At 39.3% G+C, this 22,662-nt stretch overlaps 1 protein-coding gene across 6 annotated transcripts in view; it reads left to right on the top strand.

Annotated features, from left to right (window-relative positions):
• Positions 1–22,662, top strand: part of LOC117339289 (nucleolysin TIAR-like) — a 295,336-nt gene that overhangs the window by 127,827 nt on the left and 144,847 nt on the right. The window contains exon 1 of one of the 6 annotated variants that reach the window (XR_004535155.1): positions 14,327–15,365. The exons of the other annotated variants lie outside the window; for them this stretch is intronic. The gene's annotated coding sequence lies outside the window, so the exon portion shown is untranslated. Of the gene's footprint in view, positions 1–14,326; positions 15,366–22,662 lie in introns of those variants that run through there. 6 annotated transcript variants of the gene reach the window in all.

Here is a 22,662-nt window from a genome sequence, read left to right on the forward strand (position 1 = left end):
GGCTACTGTTCATATGGTGATTAATTGGCTCCTTTTCCAAGGGTGTTAAATTGGCTACTGTTCTTATGGTGTTTAATTGGCTACTGTTCTTATGGTGTTTAATTGGCTACTGTTTCCAGGGTGTTTAATTGACTATTGTTGACATGGTGTTTAATTGGCTACTGTTCCCAGGGTGTTTAATTGGCTACTGTTGACATGGTGGTTAATTGGCTATTGTTGATATGGTGTTTAATTGGCTACTGTTCCTATGGAGTTTCATTGGCTACTGTTCACATTGTGTTTAATTGGCTACTGTTCATATAGTGTTTAATTTGCTACTTTTGACATAGTGTTTAATTGGCTACTCTTCATATGGTGATTAATTGGCTCCTTTTCCAAGGGTGTTTAATTGGCTACTGTTCTTATGGTGTTTAATTGGCTACTGTTCACATGGTGTTTAATTGGCTACTGTTCACATGGTGTTTAATTGGCTACTGTTCACAGGGTGTTTAATTGACTATTGTTGATATGGTGTTTAATTGGCTACTGTTCACAGGGTGTTTAATTGGCTTTTGCTTAAAATGAAGTGATAGATCACTGTGGAATTAATGATATTAGATGGGAAAATTGAACAGGATTCCAGGTTTAGGAAGGTTAAGACCAATAAGTGGATATAAATATGAATCATATAAGGAAGCATCAGTATCAGCTAGACATGAGATGAGGTGAAGTATATCTACGATTTATAACAGAATCAATAACAACACTATAGAATTAATGATTATCAAAAGGAGAGTGATTCCTCCTAATTTGTTTGGACATGGTTACTTAAGTTTCTAACCTTGCGTTGGTGCTGGGCATCATTACATTGTTGGGCATGGTTAAGCGCCGTCGTTGTGTTGGTGCAGAGAATCATTAGGGGGTAGGCTGAATTGGTTTGTTGACCATCTCCTCGTCCATTAATGCGCTGATTGATCGTTCTCACATGTCCAGCTTGTAAGTTGGTGATGAAGCAGCTTTGATATTGTGTTTAACTTAAACTGTTTAGACGACCGGTATGCTGGTCCATCATCAGTATTTTGTGTTAAGATAGGTAACTTCTACTTGATCCTAATGGTATTATTTCTCAAAAAGACATATATTTCTATGTATGCCTACAAATATCATTTGTGTATGTGTGTTTAAGATGAAGCAGTACTTGTGAGGAGGAGGAGTGTGAGGGGGGTGTCTGAATGACTCGGCTTAGTTGAAAATTACTGGTGTATGGAGGGGTGATGGGGGACCACAAAACAGCTAAATTGGACAGTTGGATGTAAATTTTTCTTAGTGCTGACCTAATTTTTCCTGTTTGACCTGGTACTTGTTAAGAACTCTACCAGTTTTTGGATAGTAACATAAAGTTTAGTACTACAGTAGAAAGGTTAGGATTTGTAGCTTTACTGATAATCAGTTAAGGGGTGAAGAGCTACCAAGTTTGTTCAGATGAATGACACCAGGTATTCGGACTTGAAAGAAGCCAAACTCAAAATGGGAAAATAATCAAGGTGAGCTCGGACCAGACTGCCGATCAGTAACCAATACGGCCCGAGTACTTGGGTTGCATGGTTAGAAGATAGCATCGTCTGCTGGTCGTCTTCATATTGTTGTTGCTGGTTTACGAGGGTCGGACATAACTACAGAAACTATTATCACTGTCAATTGTTACTGTAAATATTGTGCAGTTTTTCGACAGCCGTGATTATTCTGATCATTACACAGGGACTAAATGTTTGCGTTGACTTTACGACCCGTGTAGTGTTGGCCAAGTCGCCAATAACTTGTGTTTATTCTTGGTATCGCTGGTCAAGCTTCTCACTCATTCGCATATTATTGCGCTTTGCGTAACGGAGATTGTCCTTCTTTACTTTGTTATGGTGAATCAATATGGGAGATATTACTGAAAATAGTTTCTCTTTCCCCTATTATGTTACCAGTCTAGGATAACCCTTCATAGTGGAATCAGAAATGGTTCGATTGGGCTGTGAAATGATGTCAAAGTCTAAAACCTAAAATGTGTGATGTAACTCATGAATAACTATAAAAACTGAGATAACAAAACCTAATATATGATGTAACTCATGAATAAGTACTAAAACTAAGGATATAAATATGTGAATCAGTGTTTTGAGTTCAGTGTAGTTTTCTGTCTTTAAAATAATACATTTCCAAGGGCCCTCAGTTTAGCCAATATTTGCTAACTCACAGTCAGGTTAGGTCAAAACATAGAAGGTAGTGATAATTTTATCAACAGTAGACAGTTTTACTCTAACAATGCTGTCTTATATTTTCTGTTTAAAGTAATAAACTGAAGAGCGGAAACTTCAACAGTTATGAGAGCAGCATAGCTATATATTCATGGCAGGTTGCTCATAAAAAAGACTTGCCGATGTGTCGTTAACGGTTGTCTTTGGAATTTGTGAAGAACATGTGTTCTAACCACTCATATTGTTTGGAGTGCGACCTTTCAGTTGTATCTGTTGAAGACAACATTGGCCATAAGATGAGAGCCTGATATGTAAACAGGAAAATAAAATATTGTCATAGGAATCAGATTCAAAAAATCAATGGAAAACACCGGAAAATGGGACAAATTTATGGGGACAGATGACGCATTACATAACTAAAGTATGTGTAAACAGCAGCGGGCGGAGAGTCGGAGGTGCCGTAACATTTGCTGGAATCTCGGAATAATTACCAAGTTAAGAGAGACAAGGGCTCAGTGTCTTAGGCATTATACCTGTAAACAGGTGCTCTAAATGGGCAGTGTTGTCACCTGGGGGGCCATGACATCCGGCATACTCCCATTCTAGGAGTGGCGTCATTTACTGCTGAAGTCATAGGTGGCTGGTAGGAATTGTGGAAATGTTGTCTCCTAATTTGTCGTTGATCTGCCTTGGTTGTCACAGGTCGCATTGCCGACTAAACTCAACAAGATGTAAGATTGATCTGTCGCAATTAACCAAGAAACTTAAACTTTAGCTGTTGTCACACAACCAGCATGTATAGGTTATGTATTGTAGTAGTCTCCAAACAAAATAAATCTACTAAATGCTGTTTAGTTTTTATATCTCAGAGTATAGGATTTTCAATTTTGTTTTTTTGTTTTTGTTTTTTTTTTTGGAGTTGCCAATGTGGTTGAAATTCCCCATTAAAGATTGACTATTCAATTATTACACTTCAACATGTCAAATAAAAAAGTCTGTGTTATGAAATGAAATTATTCTTTGTCAAAAGAGACTTGGGAATTACCGAGATATTGACATTCAGGAAAAGATGGAATCAATGTAAAAGAAAGATTGATGAACATTTAGAAAATTGGTGAGAAAAGAAATCTTGAGTTTGTTGCAGAATTAATAACTTAAAGTATTTCCCCCAAATATAAACGTAACAGTTGGGATTAAAGATCTGAACCAAATATTTTCATTAAAGATCTCAACCATATATACCAATAGCAATCTAAAAGATAAGAATTCCCACATATTTCTGTAAATTTTATTCCCTGTGAAGATATTTTCTTTTTTTCTGGGATTGTGTTAGTTATGAGATTAATGTTTATACCAAATTTGTAAAGTAACTAGCAGTATAATTATTAAAATAAAAAGATATTTCTTTGATTTACATTCTACTTGCATTATATATCAGACAGCCCCTTCTCTGCATATCAGGTTGGGTAAAATACTATGTGTGAGTAAACAGACAATCATGTAGCAAAGTATACCCATAATGCATTATGCTTTACCCTGATCTAACCCATCACACTTTACCCTGATCTAACCCATCACACTTTACCCTGATCTAACCCATCACACTTTACCCTGATCTAACCTGTCACACTTTACCCTGATCTAACCCGTCACACTTTACCCTGATCTAACCTATCACACTTTACTACCCTGATCTAACACATCACACTTTACCCTGATCTAACCCATCACACTCTACCCTGATCTAACACATCACACTTTACCCTGATCTAACACATCACACTTTACCCTGATCTAACACATCACACTTTACCCTGATCTAACCCATCACACTCTACCCTGATCTAACCCATCACAATTTACCCTGATCTAACCCATCACACTTTACCCTGATCTAACCCATCACACTTTACCCTGATCTAACCCGTCACACTTTACCCTGATCTAACCCATCACACTTTACCCTGATCTAACCCGTCACACTTTACCCTGATCTAACCCGTCACACTTTACCCTGATCTAACCCATCACACTTTACCCTGATCTAACCCATCACACTTTACCCTGATCTAACCCATCACACTTTACCCTGATCTAACCCATCACACTTTACCCTGATCTAACCCGTCACACTTTACCCTGATCTTACCCGTCACACTTTACCCTGATCTTACCCGTCACACTTTACCCTGATCTAACCCGTCACACTTTACCCTGATCTAACCCGTCACACTTTACCCTGATCTAACCCATCACACTTTACCCTGATCTAACCCATCACACTTTACCCTGATCTAACCCGTCACACTTTACCCTGATCTAACCCATCACACTTTACCCTGATCTAACCCATCACACTTTACCCTGATCTGACCCATCACACTTTACCCTGATCTAACCCATCACACTTTACCCTGATCTAACCCATCACACTTTACCCTGATCTAACCCATCACACTTTACCCTGATCTAACCCGTCACACTTTACCCTGATCTAACCCGTCACACTTTACCCTGATCTAACCCGTCACACTTTACCCTGATCTAACCCATCACACTTTACCCTGATCTAACCCATCACACTCTACCCTGATCTAACCCATCACACTTTACCCTGATCTAACCCGTCACACTTTGCCCTGATCTGACCCATCACACGTGTGAAGCTGAGATCCATGCACTGTTTAACTACATATTTACACATGCTTTGTGCAATTTTGGCACCATTCACATGTGCCACGATAGGACATCATAAACAACCGTAATAGGGCATAATAAACAATAGCAATAGGGCATCATAAAAAAAAGCAATATGGCATCATAAACAACAGCAATATGGCATCATAAACAACAGCTATAGGGCATCATAAACAACAGCAATAGGGCATCACAAACAACTGCAATAGGGCATCATAAACAACTGCAATAGGGCATCAGAAACAACTGTAATATTGCATCATAAACAACTGCAATAGGGCATCATAAACAACAGCAATAGGGCATCATAAACAACAGCAATAGGGCATCATAAAATAACAGCAAGAGGGCATCATAAACAACAGCAATAGGGCATCATAAACAACTGCAATAGGGCATCATAAACAACAGCAATAGGGCATCATAAACGACAGCAATATTGCATCATAAACAACTGCAATAGGGCATCATAAACAACAGCATAGGGCATCATAAACAACTGCAATAGGGCATCATAAACAACAGCAATAGGGCACCATAAACAACTGCAATAGGGCATCATAAACAACTGCAAAGGGCATCATAAACGATAGCAATAGGGCATCATAAACAACAGCAATAGGGCATCATAAACGATAGCAATAGGGCATCATAAACAACAGCAATAGGGCATCATAAACAACCGCAATAGGGCATCATAAACGATAGCAATAGGGTGTCATAAACAACTGCAATAGGGAATCATAAAACAACAGCAATAGGGCATCATAAACAACTGCAAAAAGGCATCATAAACGATAGCAATAGAGCATCATAAACAACAGCAATAGGGCATCATAAACGATAGCAATAGGGCATCATAAAACAACAGCAATAGGGCATCATAAACAACAGCAATAGGGCATCATAAATGATAGCAATAGGGCATCATAAACAACTGCAATAGGGCATCATAAAACAACAGCGATAGGGCATCATAAAACAACAGCGATAGGGCATCATAAACAACTGCAATATGGCATCATAAACAACCAAAATATGGCATCACAAACAACTGCAATAGGGCATCATAAAACAACAGCAATAGGGCATCATAAACGATAGCAATAGGGCATCATAAACAACAGCAATAGGGCATCATAAACGATAGCAATAGAGCATCATAAAACAACAACAATAGGGCATCATTTCTTGTGTTCCGTTGAGTGACTCTGCTACACCATATACCTTTATTACAAGCAGACATCTTGCACTAGAATATGTTGGTATTGACCGAAAAGCTGTCGGTTGTTGTGGGACGTGGTTCCAGACAATTAACCGATACAGTAATAATTAATGTTATTCATCGGACAGCATCATAGACTGTTTGTCACAACATATTGGTATTGACAAGGATTGACAGATTGGAGGATCACGAGTCTGTTTATAACTCGGTCTGGCAGTGTGTGCTGTACCACTGTATAGTTTAGTATAGTAGACATCTACATGTATGTTTGTATTGACAAGCATATAGTAAGGTTAATTAATAGGAGATGGTTTTGTGGCCTTACATGATGTGATAAGGTGCTAAGAGTGTCATTTTTAGCTCGCCATACTTCATTTGCAGACCTGCTGACCTTGTCCCGAGACCTTGACCTACTTTTAATTTTTTTTACCTTGGCCTTTTATATTAAACGTTCTAGATAGAGTTTTCCTATTTAATATATGTGTTCATTTCTATTAGTACTACATATACTAACTTGCTTAATTTGACCTTGACCTTTGACCTTTGACCTTTAACTCTTAATTCAACTCACTGAGTGAGCTATGTTGAAGAACCAGGGTGTGATGCTACTTCTGTAGTTTTAGTTGCAAAGGTGTTATAATATCTGCAGTATGATGTATCAGGATGTTATAATACCTTTAGTTTAATGTTCTAGGGTGTGATGTGTTCTCGGTAGTATGGGGTACCAGGGTGTGATAATACCTGTAGTATGAGGTTTCAGGGTTTAATTCTATCCTAGGTGGTTAGTATGGGGTACCAGGGTGTGATTTTATCCTAGGCTGTAGTATTGGATACCAGGGTGTGATTTTATCCTAGGTGGTTAGTATGGGGTACCAGGGTGTGATTTATCCTAGGCGGTAGTATTGGGTACCAGGATGTGATTTTATCCTAGGTGGTTAGTATGGGTACCAGGGTGTTATTTTATCCTAGGTGGTTAGTATGGGGTACCAGGGTGTGATTTTATCCTAGGTAGTTGTATGGGGTACCGGGTTGTGGTTATACCTCTGTAGTATGGGGTACCAGGGTGTGATTTTATCCTAGGCAGTAGTATTGGGTACCAGGATGTGATTTTATCCTAGGTGGTTAGTATGGGGTACCAGGATGTTATTTTATCCTAGGTGGTTAGTATGGGGTACCAGGATGTTATTTTATCCTAGGTGGTTAGTATGGGGTACCAGGGTGTTATTTTATCCTAGATGGTTAGTATGGGGTACCAGGGTGTGATTTTATCCTAGGTGGTTAGTATGGGGTACCAGGGTGTGATTTTATCCTAGGCGGTAGTATTGGGTACCAGGGGTGTGATTTTATCCTAGGTGGTTAGTATGGGGTACCAGGTGTGATTTTATCCTAGGTAGTTGTATGGGGTACCAGGATGTGATTTATCCTAGGTGGTTAGTATGGGGGTACAGGGTGTATTTATCCTAGGTAGTTGTATGGGGTACCAGGTGTGGATTTTATCCTAGGTAAGTTAGTATGGGGTACCAGGGTGTTATTTATACCTATGGTTAGTTGGGGGTACCAGGGTGTGATTTTATCCTAGGGGGTTAGTATGGGTACCAGGATTGTGATTTTATCCTAGGTGGTTAGTATGGGGTACCAGGGATGTTATTTTATCCTAGGTGGTTAGTATGGGGTACCAGGGTGTGATTTTATCCTAGGTGGTTAGTATGGGGTACCAGGATGTGATTTTATCCTAGGTGGTAGTATGGGGTACCAGGGTGTGATTTTATCCTAGGTGGTTAGTATGGGGTACCAGGATGTGATTTTATCCTAGGTGGTTAGTATGGGGTACCAGGGTGTGATTTTATCCTAGATGGTTAGTATGGGGTACCAGGGTGTGATTTTATCCTAGGTGGTAGTATTGGGTACCAGGGTGTGGTTATACCTCTGTAGTATGGGGTACCAGGGTGTGATTTTATCCTAGGCAGTAGTATTGGGTACCAGGATGTGATTTTATCCTAGATGGTTAGTATGGGGTACCAGGGTGTGATTTTATCCTAGGTGGTTAGTATGGGGTACCAGGGTGTGATTTATCCTAGGTAGTTGTATGGGGTACCAGGGTGTGATTTATCCTAGGTAGTTGTATGGGGTACCAGGGTGTGATTTATCCTAGGTGGTTAGGTTGGGGTACCAGGGTGTGATTTTATCCTAGGTGGTTAGTATGGGGTACCAGGGTGTGATTCTGATGAGATTCTGATGATGTATGGGGTACCAGGGTGTGATTTTATCCTAGGTGGTTAGTATGGGGTACCAGGGTGTGATTTTATCCTAGGTGGTTAGTATGGGGTACCAGGATGTGATTTTATCCTAGATGGTTGGTATGGGGTACCAGGATGTTATTTTATCCTAGGTGGTTAGTATGGGGTACCAGGGTGTGATTCTGATGAGATTCTGATGATGTATGGGGTACCAGGGTGTGATTTTATCCTAGGTGGTTAGTATGGGGTACCAGGGTGTGATTTTATCCTAGGTGGTTAGTATGGGGTACCAGGATGTGATTTTATCCTAGGTGGTTAGTATGGGGTACCAGGATGTGATTTTATCCTAGATGGTTAGTATGGGGTACCAGGGTGTGATTTTATCCTAGGTGGTTAGTATGGGGTACCAGGGTGTGATTTTATCCTAGGTGGTTAGTATGGGGTACCAGGGTGTTATTTTATCCTAGGTGGTTAGTATGGGGTACCAGGATGTTATTTTATCCTAGGTGGTTAGTATTGGGTACCAGGGTGTGATTTTATCCTAGGTGGTTAGTATGGGGTACCAGGGTGTGATTCTGATGAGATTCTGATGATGTATGGGGTACCAGGGTGTGATTCTGATGATGTATGGGGTACCAGGGTGTTATTTTATCCTAGGTAGATGTATGGGGTACCAGGGTGTGATTCTGATGATGTATGGGGTACCAGGGTGTGGTTACACCTCTGTAGTATGGGGTACCAGGGTGTGATTCTGATGTGATTCTGATGATGTATGGGGAGAATGTTATTGATGAGACGATGCCAGCATGACAGGTAGACACTTACTTCCTTATATCTACAACCACCCCAAACTCAAGTCACTGAACTAGACGTTCCATGGTACATGAGGAAAGCTCCAGGTTTTTAACTTGTATTGTCTTCATCTTAGTATTGTTTGTACTTAAACAGTCAAAAATAGGTACATGGCTTATTAAGGATGATTTTAGAAACAATAGAATAAATAGTTAAAATTGACAAAAACAGCTATGTTTCCCTTTTTCTTACATAATTCATTATGTAAAGCATAAGGGCATACGCTGTCATACGATGGTCTGTGTGTCAATCTTGAAAGTGTTAAAGAGTATACACTCCATAGTAGCTAGGTTTCTCCACCCTGTTTTGATATAAATGAAGCATTAGCTATGATACAACATAGTGCTGACCTTTCTTGGCCTCGAACTGTCATCAGGTTTTTAGATAGCGTTACATCTACCCAGGAAACCTATCCTCAAGCTACTCTGTAACTGGCTGGAGGTCTTTATCCACTTGTTACTTCCTTCCATCTTTATATTAAATATCACTTGGTTTACCCAGCTTTATTTGTAGAAAAATGCTGTTATTATTACCATAGCGATCTGTAGAAATGATATTATTGGTTAAGGCAAACGAAGCATCCTGTTCTAAACATCAAAGTTTTTATTTTTTGTTTGTTAAATTTTAAAACAAGGTCATACATCTTTTATAACTGGCATAGGAAGATTGCATGTGGGCAAATGTTCAAGCCTAAGTACATTTGTAGACCTCTTCCCAACAAAATTATAACAAATTATTTTAAACATTTCTTTCTATTTATATTGTAAAAAAGATAAAGATTGGAAGACTTCCTCCCAAATAGGAAGCTTTAATTGGTAGGTACCCTCAGTCATAGTAGGTACAATGGAGGGGTGGGGTGTGGAGCCACCATCAGTTATAGTAGGTACAATGGAGGGGTGGGGTGTGGAGCCACCATCAGTTATAGTAGGTACAATGGAGGGTCGGGAGCCACCCTCAGTCATAGTAGGTACAATGGAGGGTCGGGAGCCACCCTCAGTCATAGTAGGTACAATGGAGGGTCGGGAGCCACCCTCAGTCTTAGTAGGTACAATGGAGGGTCGGGAGCCACCCTCAGTCATAGTAGGTACAATGGAGGGGTCGGGTGTGGAGCCACCCTCAGTCATAGTAGGTACAATGGAGGGGTCGGGTGTGGAGCCACCCTCAGTCATAGTAGGTACAATGGAGGGGTCGGGTGTGGAGCCACCCTCAGTCATAGTAGGTACAATGGAGGGTCGGCTGAGGACCGGTGTGGACTATACAGTCATAGTAGGTACAATGGAGGGTCGGCTGAGGACTGGTGTGGACTATACGGTAATGGTAGGGACTATTGAGGGGTCGGCTGAGGACTCAGGTGTGGACTATACGGTAATGGTAGGGACTATTGAGGGGTCGGCTGAGGACTGGTGTGGACTATACGGTAATGGTAGGGACTATTGAGGGGTGGGTCGGGTGATGGACTACGGTATGTAGGTACTATGACGGGTAGGGTCGGGTGTGACTATCTGTATGGTAGGTACAATGGAGGGGTGGGTCGGGTGTGGACTATACGGTAATGGTAGGGACTATGGAGGGGTCGGCTGAGGACTGGTGTGGACTATACGGTAATGGTAGGGACTATTGAGGGGTCGGCTGAGGACTGGTGTGGACTATACGATAATGGTAGGGACTATTGAGGGGTGGGCTGAGGACTGGTGTGGACTATACGGTAATGGTAGGGACTATGGAGGGGTCGGCTGAGGACTGGTGTGGACTATACGGTAATGGTAGGGACTATTGAGGGGTCGGCTGAGGACTGGTGTGGACTATACGGTAATGGTAGGGACAATGGAGGGTCGGCTGAGGACTGGTGTGGACTATACGGTAATGGTAGGGACAATGGAGGGTCGGCTGAGGACTGGTGTGGACTATACGGTAATGGTAGGGACAATTGAGGGGTCGGCTGAGGACTGGTGTGGACTATACAGTAATGGTAGGGACTATTGAGGGGTCGGCTGAGGACTGGTGTGGACTATACGGTAATGGTAGGGACTATTGAGGGGTCGGCTGAGGACTGGTGTGGACTATACGGTAATGGTATGGACTATTGAGGGGTCGGCTGAGGACTGGTGTGGACTATACGGTAATGGTAGGGACTATGGAGGGGTGGGCTGAGGACTGGTGTGGACTATACGGTAATGGTAGGGACTATGGAGGGGTGGGCTGAGGACTGGTGTGGACTATACGGTAATGGTAGGGACTATTGAGGGGTCGGCTGAGGACTGGTGTGGACTATACGGTAATGGTAGGGACTATTGAGGGGTCGGCTGAGGACTGGTGTGGACTACGGTAATGGTAGGGACTATTGAGGGGTCGGCTGAGGACTGGTGTGGACTACGGTAATGGTAGGGACTATTGAGGGGTCGGCTGAGGACTGGTGTGGACTATACGGTAATGGTAGGGACTATTGAGGGGTCGGCTGAGGACTGGTGTGGACTATACGGTAACTTGTAAGATTGAGTTTACCTGAAGAAAGTGGACACATGCCGAGTTTTAAGCTATATGAGGACAGGCAACAGGTTGGAAGGATTAGTATACAGGCCTTTTCAACAGTCTGTGTAGCAGTGTTACCTGGCTTGTATTGTCGCCCCGGGGATCGAACGGAACGACTTCCGACTAAACACATAAAGGACGTTAAGAATTACGATAGTATCTCGCTCTTTAAAGCTTAAGGGCTTCACACGTTTAACATATCGATTGGCGATAATTACCTGGAAAAGTGAATTGCAGTTTAATATGATTTTCTAAATTGATCCGGCATGATCTCATTATATAGGTTTGACTTGAAGAGATTCTGCTTATTTTTGTCAGAGCGACCTCCTATAATTGTCGCTACCCATGCATCAAACAATCTCCAAGAGACTCATTAGATTTTTTTTTTTTTGAAGAAATATTGACATGGCAAACAAATCGGGTTATCATGATAGCTGAAGTTATTTTAAAACAAGCAAGGTTTTTTTGTTGGCAGAAATTAAATATATTAGTTTTAAACTTTTGATAGATTGAAATAGTTTGTATTGTCTTTTACAAATCTTTTTAGCAGTCATTAGAAATGACAAGAAACCTTTTTGTGTTGCTTGTATTAATTATTTCTCCAACATATAATTTGAGAAGAGTTCCTATATTTTAACTAATAACAGAATTAAAATAAGCCAAATGTTATTAAATAAGGAAAAGCCTCACACAAGTGATGACGTACAATTAAATTGCCCATTGTTTAAATGAATCAGGCAAATACTGCTTTCGATTACTTTACTACAAAGCTCTTTGAAGCCTATCTTTTAAAGTAGCTGGGCAAGCTGCTTTCAAATTCCAGTAGTTGATGAAATGAAATTAATGGAAACAAATCAGACTTACTTTCCATCAATACCCAGACAGGTTTGAGATTTAGGAGTTGGCTAGGTTTCTGTGTTGGATCCTAAATGTACAAGGGAATAGTGAGTGACCTATGTGCCAAATATATTTGTCAACATATCTTAGGCTGTTTAAGCTTGATCGACTAGTGTCAACATATCTTAGGCTGTTTAAGCTTGATCGACTAGTGTCAACATATCTTAGGCTGTTTAAGCTTGATCGACTCGTGTCTGGTCAAAGGTGAAGGTTGTTTATTGGATATATTGTTTAAAGGTCACCCTGTTGCTGTCGGCTTAAGAGTAAATGTCCTTACTGTATGGAGACCATGTGTCTGTTAGATATATTTGTTACTGTAGTTGAAGGACATCATATTGAGGATGAACTTGTGTCTGTTAGATATATTTGTTACTGTAGGTGAAGGTCATTGGTTTAAGAGTGAAGGTCGTTACTTTAAGGATGACCTTGTGAGATGTATTTGTTGATAACTAAAGGTTGTGTGATTACGACCCCTTGTCTGACCACTGGTCATCCTGTCAATGATCAATTACTAATGGCTATTGATAACTCATTAACAGAGGAGATGTCTGCAAACCCATACAGTGTGTACAAATTGATCTGGATTGTTTCAGAGTTTAAACAAAAATTGATATGAGATATGGTAAAATGCAAGGATCAGACAATTAGAAATGACCAGAACAGTGTCAATTAATACAAGAAGGCTGCATATACATAAAAACTTTGAATTAAAAAAAAAAAAAAAAACAAACCTGAAATTGAATGAAGAAATCAACCACTTGTTGGTAATGATTTTAAAGACTTTCCCTGAGTTTTGACAGCATGTAAAGCCAACCTAACTTGGTGAGTTTTGAGTGATGGTTGGAGAAGTGGCAGTGTTACTGTAGTGATCTGGTCTGTACATGTCGGCGTACTGCCACCCAACTGTCACAGTCAGTTTGGACATCCTCACATAAATATGGTCATAAAAGCGCGGCCAAGTTGCTTCCCGAGATTTTTATGGTTTGACAGTTAGCAACACTGTCCCTTAATCCTATCAAACGAGAAGGGTCCTTTTATCCAAGCATCTAAGCGTCCATGCAATGTCACCCCAGAGAGACATTGAGGTTTGTTAAGTATGAGAAGAGATGTGCTATACCCATAGATTCTGCACACATGGCAAAGTGTTATTAGCTTGGAAAATTCAAAATGATTTTAAATTCTATATTTATACTGACATCATAGTTTATATATATAAAACAAAAATAGTTGTAGATATGATAGTGTGCTGAGACTTGTAAATTATTAATTAGATATGAAAACCTTTATGTTAGATTGTGAGAAGTGATATTAAAGCTATAATCAGTTGATGGGGACAGGCCTGTGTGTACCATACTAAGGATAGTCTATCTTGATCAGTAAACATTTGGCTCAGGACACATGACAAGCAAAAGGCTTTTCAAAAAATATTCAAATGTCAATAATAGAAAAGCCGGTGCAGATTTAGTATGGCTATACATGCTTATACAAATTCGTATGAGAAAGGATTTGAATTGACAGAAGAATAACTTTTTGAGGTGTTAATAATACTGGTCACAGCTGACGGGCTGTGCTTAGAAATATGTAGTTAGAGGGTATGCTTGACTGGTTGCTTGGAGAGATATAGCTAGCCTACCTGGGCCATGATTCACTGATTGATTGATCGGGGCCCGAGGGAGATACACGGATCACTCTAACCATAGCCAGCTCACTTTACACATGTTTTTGAACTAAATTTGTCACCGGAGATTGTCGGAGGAGTTCCTCTGTCACAGAACAGGATTGTCACCATGTTGTAGAGCTGGACTCAACACGCTAGCAAAAGTTGATCTAGAGATTTTTTTTCAAACTAAAATGTGTGTATGAAGGCAGATACATCACTTGCCAAATTGAATATATTTGGGGAGCCCAGACTATACCAGGTCTACTGGGGTTTTCATTACACGGAGCGAGAATAATAGATCGCCCGCTTACTACTACAACACAAACGGTTTTCTATCGAACCCATTGAAAATCGCCGGCAATTTACAGTATTTCCAAACGTGAGATAATTGTGTAAGCCTTGTCCTCTTCGGAGTTGAATGCACTGAAAACTGAATATTGAATTGTTATTGTGACTGTGTGAGTTAGTGAAACCTGTAACAGGAGTCTAAGCTTAGGTGACTGGGGTTTGTCACACGTACGACTCCAGAGTACAGAGCCACTCTCAGGCAGTCAGGCGTGGCGGTGCTCAGGACGTGTAAAAAGGCAAACCAGCGCGACACCGAAGCAGGCACAGCAGCCAGGCGTGCATGTTGTTACCACGGCAAGTGTGTACCCACGGTTACAGTTAGTGTGCTGTGGACTGGCAAACACCAGTCACTCCGAGATAGACAGAAGGACAGACGGAGGTGTGTAGTAGAACACTCTATCCTGCACGTCTATCTACACCAATAGACCCGAGTGTGTACCACACAGACACGGAGGATCAAGTCAATTAAGTACCGGAGCAGTGCGTGTGTGTATCGGACTTTCGATCTGGATCATCTCAGCACCATTGCCGCGTTACAACTTGCTGCATCTCCGACCTCGGTAGCCAGTGTCGCTCCTCGCCTCAAAACACTATCTGTTGGCTCTAGGAGGTACCTTGGATCCGGAGTCAGGATGCACCCCTACCTCTACGTACAGTACCCGTATGTACCAATGCCTATCAAGCAGGACCAGCTCGTGGTAACTACTTCTTCTACTTCTAGCACCTCTCACCGCACACACATGACACGGGCGACACATGCGCTCAGCACGTACAGGCGGGCGTAACATACCCCAAGTAGGATGACACACCTCATCGGGGGACAAAACCTTATATTGGGGATGATTGGGGGATAGGGGTAGGTTAAGGATGGAGTGGTTCACATCAGTATGGGGATGGGGGGTTACACACCTACACATGGGGGGAGGGTATTGCTGCCTAACATACTGAGCCGGGAGAATCTACTGTCACATGTGTATCAAATGTATAATGGCGCGCCGGACTTGTTAGTCAACTCAATAAATGGTGTTATTTAGTGTATTCTGATGCATGTCCACCATGTTTGGTTTGAGTCATGTGCTGCCAGCTCCTGCCTGTGTTACATTGTGTTTGGGGACCCTGGTTAGGTGTCACAGCTGTTACACGGTCTAAATAAACATTTGGGTAGAAACGTTAGGTAATTATGTGTTTATCCTGTGGATGCTGTGTGAATACTCCCACATCATGTCCCTAAACATACTCTAAGTCACATCATAATTAAAAAAATAGCTCCATAGACATGAAAATGACATGGAAGATACCAGAAATGTATTTTGGATGGTCACCAGACACGAGAAAGCAGAAGAATTTAACACACTGATTTAATGACCATTATGTAATTTATTCTTGATAAAAAATGAAATTATTTCAAGATATATAATGATATGTGGATAATGTTTCCCCTACAACTTTGAATATAGGAATTTGTCCCAAAGTTGTTTTCATCAGTAAGAGCTTCACTTAATTGATTGTATTTATTATTGATAAAACATCATAAGCTCTAGTTACATATTTAGTGTCAGTATAAAGGTCCTCTATTTTACCTGTAGGTACCTGATGTTACCTGTAGATTCTTGATGTTTACCTTTAGGTTCCAGATGTTTACCTGTAGATACCTGATGTTTACCTGTAGATTCTTGATGTTTACCTTTAGGTTCCAGATGTGCACCTTTATCTTTAGGTAGGTGTTGTTTCATCTTTAGGTAGGTGTTGTTTATCTTTAGGTAGGTGATGTTTATCTTTAGGTAGGTGATGTTTAATCTTTAGGAAGGTGATGTTAATCTTTAGGTAGGTGATGTTAATCTTTAGGTAGGTGATGTTTATCTTTAGGTTGGTGATGTTTATCTTTAGGTAGGTGATGTTTATCTTTAGGTTGGTGATGTTTATCTTTAGGTAGGTGATGTTTATCTTTAGGTGGAGATGTTTATCTTTAGGCAGGTGATGTTTATCTTTAGGTGGAGATGTTTATCTTTAGGTTGGTGATGTTTATCTTTAGGTAGGTGATGTTTATCTTTAGGTGGAGATGTTTATCTTTAGGTAGGTGATGTTTATCTTTAGTTGGAGATGTTTATCTTTAGGCAGGTGATGTTTATCTTTAGGTGGAGATGTTTATCTTTAGGTGGAGATGTTTATCTTTAGGTAGGTGATGTTTATCTTTAGGTAGGTGTTGTTTATCTTTAGTTGGAGATGTTTATCTTTAGGTAGGTGATGTTTATCCTTAGGTGGAGATGTTTATCTTTAGGTGGAGATGTTTATCTTTAGGTAGGTGATGTTTATCTTTAGGTGGAGATGTTTATCTTTAGGCAGGTGATGTTTATCTTTAGGTGGAGATGTTTATCTTTAGGTAGGTGATGTTTATCTTTAGGTAGGTGATGTTAATCTTTAGGTAGGTGATGTTTATCTTTAGGTAGATAATATTTATCTTTAGGTAGGTGTTGTTTATCTTTAGGTAGGTGATGTTAATCTTTAGGTAGGTAAAGTTTATCTTTAGGTTGGTGATGTTTATCTTTAGGTAGGTGATGTTTATCTTTAGGCAGGTGATGTTTATCTTTAGGTGGATATGTTTATCTTTAGGTGGATATGTTTATCTTTAGGTGGATATGTTTATCTTTAGGTGGAGATGTTTATCTTTAGGTGGAGATGTTTATCTTTAGGTGGAGATGTTTATCTTTAGGAAAGTGATGTTTATCTTTAGGTAGGTGAAGTTTATCTTCAGGTAGGTGAAGTTTATCTTCAGGTAGGTGAAGTTTTATGTTTAGGTAGGTGATGTTTATATTTAGGTAGGTGTTGTTTACATTTAGGTAGGTGATGTTTAACATTCGTTTCCTGATGTTTACCTTTAGAAAGTTGTTGTTTACACTAGTTTCCCGATGTTCAAGGTTCCTGACCTTTACTTGGTTGTCAGCGTTTTAGAAGCTCTGTTTACCTTTGCTGTTTTTGTAAATGATAACTGTGTTGAAGTGTAGGGAGGAGATGGATGTAGGTAATAATGTAGGAACAAGACTGAGACAGTTTCTCCATCATTTCAGACTGGGTATATCAGGTCTACTGCCTCTGCTGTTATTTATACACTCAATCTACACGAGACCCTGTATGATATTCAAACTTGGGGATATAGCTCTTCATCGATAATGTAGTCATTTAAAAAATCAATTTGTATTTCCATAAATGCCGACTGTATACTACAAACTTGTGCAATCGGTACAGCGCATCACTGTAATCTCTTTATAGAGTGGCTTATATACAGGAATACCCATGCAGCATACATAGAATTTGTACATTCAGTCATAAATGGCAGATCAGCTATTTTTATGTGAGATCTATATCTAGGAATGGACTATGGATCCTAAATATGGAGACATAAATAGTTTATATATTTATACAAGATGTCGAGATATATTTGAAGATAGATCTCTAAATGTCTTGTCTATAAATAACTCCTTTGTTTTGTTAAGCAAGATGTCTGTCCAAAGATGTAGAGATCTTGGTACATCTGTACAAGCTTGTATGCAGTCTTTACTTTTAAGAAACAATGTACATATAATGCCTTCAAAAAGATCCATAGTAGATTTGTAAGCCAATTGATGTTCAATGAGCTCCATAGTAGATTTCCTTTACTGCTACGTCGTAATGACATCTAGAAGCCCTTTCTTTACTGTTACGTCATAATGACATCTAGAAGCCCTTCCTTTACTGCTACGTCATAATGACATCTAGAAGCCCTTCCTTTACTTCTACGTCATAATGACATCTAGAAGCCATTCCTTTACTGCTACGTCATAATGACATCTAGAAGTCCTTCCTTTACTTCTACGTCATAATGACATCTAGAAGCCATTCCTTTACTGCTACGTCATAATGACATCTAGAAGCCATTCCTTTACTGCTACGTCATAATGACATCTAGAAGACCTTCCTTTACTTCTACGTCATAATGACATCTAGAAGCCATTCCTTTACTGCTACGTCATAATGACATCTAGAAGCCCTTCCTTTACTTCTACGTCATAATGACATCTAGAAGCCATTCCTTTACTGCTACGTCGTAATGACATCTAGAAGCCCTTTCTTTACTGCTACGTCATAATGACATCTAGAAGCCCTTCCTTTACTGCTACGTCATAATGACATCTAGAAGTCCTTCCTTTACTGCTATGTCATAATGACATCTAGAAGCCCTTCCTTTACTGCTACGTCATAATGACATCTAGAAGCCCTTCCTTTACTGCTACGTCATAATGACATCTAGAAGTCCTTCGTTCCTTTACTGCTACGTCATAATGACATCTAGAAGCCCTTTCTTTACTGCTACGTCATAATGACATCTAGTAGCCCTTCGTTCCTTTACTGCTATGTCATAATGACATCTAGAAGCCATTCCTTTACTGCTACGTCATAATGACATCTAGAAGTCCTTCGTTCCTTTACTGCTACGTCATAATGACATCTAGAAGCCCTTTCTTTACTGCTACGTCATAATGACATCTAGAAGTAATTCCTTTACTGCTACGTCATAATGACATCTAGAAGCTATTCCTTTACTGCTACGTCATAATGACATCTAGAAGCCATTCCTTTACTGCTACGTCGTAATGACATCTAGAAGCCATTCCTTTACTGCTACGTCGTAATGACATATAGAAGTCATTCCTTTACTGCTATGTCATAATGACATCTAGAAGCCATTCCTTTACTGCTACATCATAATGACATCTAGAAGCCCTTCCTTTACTGCTATGTCATAATGACATCTAGAAGCCCTTCCTTTACTGCTACGTCGTAATGACATCTAGAAGTCCTTCCTTTACTGCTACGTCATAATGACATCTAGAAGTCCTTCCTTTACTTCTATGTCATAATGACATCTAGAAGCCCTTCCTTTACTGCTACGTCATAATGACATCTAGAAGTCCTTCCTTTACTGCTATGTCATAATGACATCTAGAAGCCCTTCCTTTACTGCTACGTCATAATGACATCTAGAAGCCATTCGTTCCTTTACTGCTACGTCATAATGAGATCTAGAAGCCCTTCCCTACTGCTATGTCATAATGACATCTAGAAGCCATTCCTTTACTGCTACGTCATAATGACATCTAGAAGCCATTGCTTTACTGCTACGTCGTAATGACATCTAGAAGCCCTTCCTTTACTGCTACGTCGTAATGACATCTAGAAGCCATTCCTTTACTGCTACGTCATAATGACATCTAGAAGCCATTCCTTTACTGCTACGTCATAATGACATCTAGAAGTCCTTCCTTTACTGCTACGTCGTAATGACATCTAGAAGCCCTTCCCTACTGCTACGTCATAATGACATCTAGAAGCTGTTGGCTGTCTGTTCTGATGGTTTTACATGAAGATATTATGCAAGAGTGTAATGTCGATGTCGTTACATATCACAGTTGTTACAGGATAAAGGAAAATAACATTATCATAGCTGCACATAAAATGCATTTAGTGCAAAATCATTGTCAAACTCTCCGTAATAGCTTTTTATATGTATTTTAAAGCATATTATAATGATTATTGCTGAAAGCAAGCCTGTTTTCCCACTTCCCCTGGGTAATTGTTTTAAAACTGTTTTACTATACAATCCAGTTTGGAAGAAAAATGAAAAAAAAAAAAAAAAAAAAATATGGTCTTCTTGACTTATAAGTAAAATGAAAAAAAAAATGTTTACATTAAAACTCCAGGGGAGTATATGTCATAATAAGTATAATTTCTCATGAATTGGTGTATCTATTCAAAAATATAATTACTTATCAATGGAGTATATTTCTTGTTTATTTCTGCAGAAGGTAAACTTCTCAAAAGCCTTGAGTGTGATTGTGTCCTAACTTGTACAGAACTGCAAACATACATTAAGTGTAATTATACCTAGGCAATAGAGTTGACTAGTGCGTTCTTGTCCTCAAAAATACACCGTAATTACTCATACAAGGGCAATTATTTTACAAGCACTTACCAACAGTTAATACTGCCACTAATGTCTTGTTTCTCTGAATAGTGTAAATTGTGTAAATTTTAGAATCCAATTTATTTGTCCTGGCTCATAGAGGAGACAAAAATAGACAGATAGGACAAGGTTAGACTGGAGAAAATGGGTAGAAAGGAATAAAGGAGAAATAAAAGGATATTTACATGGAAAAAAGGACGAATTGAAAGAGAAAATGACAGGAATGAGATGTACTGATAAAAAGGAAAAGTGAAACAGGAACTAAGAAAGAAGGTGCCAAGAATGGTTTAGATAGGTTAGAATGAGAGATAGATAAAGGATGAATGAAGAAGAATAGAACGTTTTTATGTGTTTTGAGAATGAAAGACAGAACAAAAGAATAAACAAGTCTGAGAGGGATGAAGTGTTTTAAATTTCATTGCTACATGAGCGTTACAACATTGAAATGTTATCAATGAAATGGAGAGATATGACATTTACTTGTGCTCCACACAAAACCAAGACAGCGCCCCACTAGGGAGTGGACCAGCGATGATCTGATGAGATGTATGATGTAACAGACAATGGTTGAGGTGAATGTCATTAGACAGTTCCACCAGCTCCAAACAACACATCACTCTTGCCAGCACGCTCTCACAAAATCCTAAGATATTCGCCTCAAATAGAAATCACAAAATTGATGAATTTTCCTTTGAGATTGTAAACTTTATGTAACAGAATGGTTTACGTCCAAATCATGTGAATGAGGACCTGGACTTTAGGTCTGTTGTTTGGAGATCAGTATTGATCGGCTTCATACTAATGTATCTCCTCGCAAATTGTTGGTTTGTTTTGTGAAATAGAGGGTCTCCTACAATGTACTGAATGTTGGGAGAATTCAAACAACCTTGTTTAAAGCAAGTGTTCATGCAAAATAAATGGAAGGAAAGGATTCATGTTATCTATGATTGAACATAAGGGATAATAAACTGAATAAAAGACTTCCTTCTAAATTTATTCAAGGCTGCTACAGAACAAAGAAAGCTGATGTGCTTGAAATAAGAGAAACCAGCACATTTGAAATATTCTTTTGATATTTCGATAAATACAGATCTTACCACATGGTGATATTAAGATTTTTTTTTGTTTAGTTTATTTATACATTTGAATAATGCAAAGAAACTGAAAAGTTTGAATTTCATCTTTAAGATCATTTATGAATATGTAGGTTTTGTAGATAGTTTGAAGTTGGTTTAAACTTTTGTGTTAAGGTATCCTGTGGTATCAGTGGGTGTTAATTATAGGTACACATGAGGTAACAGTGTTAATTGTTGAGCCAACTTGTCTGATGACTAAAGGTGTAGTATAAAGACATACGAAGCCTCAGGCCAAGCACAACTCACCTCTATATATAATAGTGTCTGGCCATCTGTCTGCATCAATGGAAAATTTCTTCACATAAACCTTTCAAGGAGTTCCATATAATTTCATCAATTCATATATACAAAGGGATAGACTCTGCAGGTTAATGAAAGTCATGGCATAAAGACCGAATCTTTGTCTGTAAATATTCACTGAATCCAATTCCTGTAACACAACATCTAATATTTACAAGGTAACAGACTGGCCAGGTCAAAGGTCAAAGCATTACAGAATTGTTTGTCCTGTTATTTACTGAATCACTTTCATGAAATTGTTGCTAAATGCCAGACTTAAGGTTATTGGGTGAGACAGACATTACTTATTCAGAAATCTATTTAAAAATACATTTGATGTAATTTTCATTCTCAGTGAATGTCATATAAAACTTTTAAGATGGCCTATAGATATTGTACCTAGGTTTGTCCTAACACTTGTCAGAAATTGGTTCTAAGTTTGGTAGAGATAATTACTTACTACTGGTATACATTTCACATTCAAGGGCAATGTATAAAGTATGTATTACACAAACTTATAAAGAATCTCCATATTGGTCACCAGTGTTCTTCAATATCCTGCTTGTGAAAGGTCATCCATTT

Source organism: Pecten maximus, chromosome 12, assembly GCF_902652985.1.
Source record: "Pecten maximus chromosome 12, xPecMax1.1, whole genome shotgun sequence".
Taxonomy (NCBI): domain Eukaryota; kingdom Metazoa; phylum Mollusca; class Bivalvia; order Pectinida; family Pectinidae; genus Pecten; species Pecten maximus.